Here is a 3,887-nt window from a genome sequence, read left to right as displayed (position 1 = left end):
TAAGTTATTAGATTAATAAATCCATGAAATCAATAATAGAAAAAAATATTCATGAAACCGGATTTATACATGGTGAAATTGGTGTATGGAGTAAGTGAAAAATGATTATGAAATTGGTGCATGATGAAACCGGTTTCATATATGGTGAAATTGGTGCATGAAGTAAGTGAAAATGATTATGAAATTGGTGCATGAAGTAAGTGAAAATGATTATGAAATAGGTGCATGATGAAACGAGTACAACATGAAATAGGTGCATGATGATATGGGTGCGTGAACAATCTCATTGGACAAGTGAAACAGGGTGCATGATGAATATAGTGAGAAATTTACCATAATAGGGTGCATGATGAAGATGTGGTTGGGGTTACCATTTTGCCCTTCTCGCTATTATAAAATAAATTTTTTTAATATATATATATATATATATATATATATATAGGGTTGGGTTCACGTGAGACAAGGGTTTTTCGTGAGACCCGTAAGACCAATTTATGTTCATTGATCAACTTTATAAGTTAATGTTCTAATGGTCTAAATTGCACGGTGGCAATTTTGTGATTATTGAGAAGTCTTGTGACGTTTATGAATGTTTAGATTTTCATATTGTAGATCTAATCCAAGATTTGAGAATTGGTCTTACGGGTCTCACGGAAAACACTTGGTCTCACATGATCCCAAGTCTATATATATATAATTTCCTAAAATAAACTAAACTAATCTTGATCATTGATCAAGAAAATGGATGAATGAGCTTGATTTACATGGTTTACACAAATGGAGGCGGTTTTCATTTGATATATATATATATATATATATATATATAATGAAAAAAATGTAAATAAATTAAAATTATAAAAATAAATGGTTTATATGAATGGTTATTAGGGTGTTTCTCAGTTTTTTTTAGGGCTTGGTTGTAAAATTTCCATGTACCTCACTACTTATATATATATAGAGAGAAAAATGTTCAAACAATAATAGTAACTAAATAAAATAGCATGGAAACGGTCAAATCACGTACACAATCACAAGTTATTTTACACCGACGGTCAACGTAAAGGTGTTCGAGGAACTCGGCCGCGACCCAGTGAAATTTTATATGTGATTTTCGAGTAAAATCATATTCTATTCGATGGTTTCTTTTTCTCTTATTTAGTTATTGTTCTCGTATGAACTCGACTCTCTCTCTCTCTCTCAGAGAGAAATACACACACACACGAAAAATCAAACGCAAACTTTCCAAATGTTGCAAACATGCAAACAAATATTTATGGAAATGATGAAAGTTGACTTATTATGATCTAAATATTTGTGAAATATGATTAGAGTTCATTAATTGGTATTAACGTTTATATTATGAAACAATCGATATATTTATGAAACCATATATTAGTTTTTATTGTGTTAAATTTTATAACCGACGAACAATGTGTAATTTCACATGATTTTTTTTCCATTGATGGCTTGGATTTAATGAATTCATTAACATATATTTATTTTACAATGTGAACATTTTTTATGTGCTTGTGAAACAAAAAAATACAACTAAAAAGTTTCACATCTGAACCGAATATATATATGAAAGAAACATATTGTGAAACAAATATATGCTAATTAAAATATTAGATTGTAGTCTTAGATGGAAAAAAATCATGTGAAACAATATCTTACCGTAATTAAAGTTTTAAGGTGATATACTTGCACAAATGGAGAAGTGTTCGAGTCTGGCATCTAGAGCGTGGAAGTTATAATACATCCGATAATTGGAATTGCATTATCTATTGGCAATGAGCTCTTAAACCAGTCATCTAACAGGCTGTTGTATATCTGATTTTTTTTTCTCCCACATGATGCTCTTGAGACCGAATGATGTGGGCCCGCTCGAGGGTTTTCTGATTACAAACCCTCGTTGCTCAAACTATATAGTAAATACATTAAATATGAATGTTTATCATGTAAATGATTATGATTGTTAACAACACGTAACGAGAAGTCACTTTCAGTGTTTCACTTTATACTGGTGTATGACATTCAGTGTTAGGAAAAATAATATTCAAAGTCAGGAGCTGTCTTATTTTGCCAGCAGTTCATGTTGATCTTTTCCTGATTTATATAAAAGGTGTATCATTTTATATAAATCACATGAATCGTAAAGCGACTGATCAAGTTAGAACGAGTATTCAGATATATTTTGTGGGGCTTAAGATAAAGAGATCAACATTCTATTTGTATGTCTCATTTGTGGATCCCCTTGATAATGATAGAAATTTGAAGGACCAAACTTTACTATTAAAATGTTTTATAAATTCAAGCAAATTATATGAAAAAGTAGCGTATTTTAACTTGATTCATATTTTTGGTAATGTACTTTCAAAACTTCAATTTTAGTACATAAGATGTAAAATTTTAAACATTTAAGTACCCGAGTAACCGGTTGAAGCATTAAACCGGTTACCATGCTGATGTGGCATCCAAGAAGTAAAAGTTTAGAATCTTCTAAAAAGTCATCAGGCCGTGGTCTTCAAGATACAAAAAGTTTGTCTAGTGGCTTAATTCATTAAGCTCTCCAAAAAGTCGAAAATTACCGGTTCATTATTGTAGGAATGTTGTAGCATAAAACAACTTGTCCACATGTTCAAATTAGCTATCCAACGGTATAAAAACAAGTAATCACACACTTAACTCCGTAAAACAATAAACGGAAAATAATATAATAAAAATTACTCAAAATTGAGATAATAGAAAATAAACTAATAAAAAATTTAAAAAACAAGTGCTTTATACATTGAATAATCAATACATTTGGATACCAAACACATCATTCGACGTAATAAATGGTAATAAAAACTTTGTTTATGTGATTTATAATTTATTTTTGTTTTCATCTCTCATACTTAATTATGATGAATTACCTCAGATATAATACTGACTGAAAATCTTACTTTGTAGGTGAGGATGAAGATTCTTAGGGGTCGTTTACCAAATGCTCACTGGTCACTGGATAAGTGCTTATTGACATGAGTCATTACTCTCACTTATCTTATGGGGGTAACATTCTTTACCATAAAAATGGATCGATGATAAGCGTTTATAACCCGGTAAACACACTTATCGGATAAGAGTCATCATCCGGGATAAAACCCTCGATCATTGTCTCCCCTCTTACCGAGTAAATTTCTCGTTCGTTGTTATGTTAACCTGTTATGGTAATTGAACCAGATAATGTTTACCAAGGTAAGTGTTTAAAAAACAGCCCCTTACTCTGTTAAGTTTACTATGTAAGGGAATTTTGATGGCTAAGAATATTACACGATAAGTTAAGTGAGGATGTCGACTCTTTCTGGTAATGGACCTGTTTGTTAACAACCTAATGAGTTTAATGAAACTCACAACTTATTCAGTGATACCATGCTGATGTGGTATCTAACTCAATATTATTTCCTGACATGAATATCTTAATCTAAAATTACTTTTTATGTATATGTTATTTTATGGTAACCGGTTAATGCTTCAATCGGTTACCCTGGTACTTAAATATTTAAAACTTCACATATTATGCATAAAATGAAAGTTTTGAAAGTACGTTACTCAAAATAAAAATCAGATTAAAGTACGTTAATTTTTTTATGTAATTTGTCCAAACGATAATATATATATATATATATATATATATAAATATATATAGAGTTGGGTTCCCGTGAGACCAGTCTGTTTTCGTGAGACCAACTTTTTACACTTGAAACTTCACAGCGAAAACACTGTGAAGTTAATAAAAATCCGAACATTCACAACAAAAACACTGTGAAGGTTACCTTCACAGCATTTTACTGTGAAGTTTCAAGTGTAAAAATGTGGTCTCACGGGTCTCACAAAAACAAGTTGGT

This window comes from Cynara cardunculus (genome assembly GCF_001531365.2).
Source record: "Cynara cardunculus var. scolymus isolate 2C chromosome LG 5, CcrdV1, whole genome shotgun sequence".
Taxonomy (NCBI): Eukaryota; Viridiplantae; Streptophyta; class Magnoliopsida; order Asterales; family Asteraceae; genus Cynara; species Cynara cardunculus.
Note: the sequence above shows the minus strand (reverse complement) of the source record.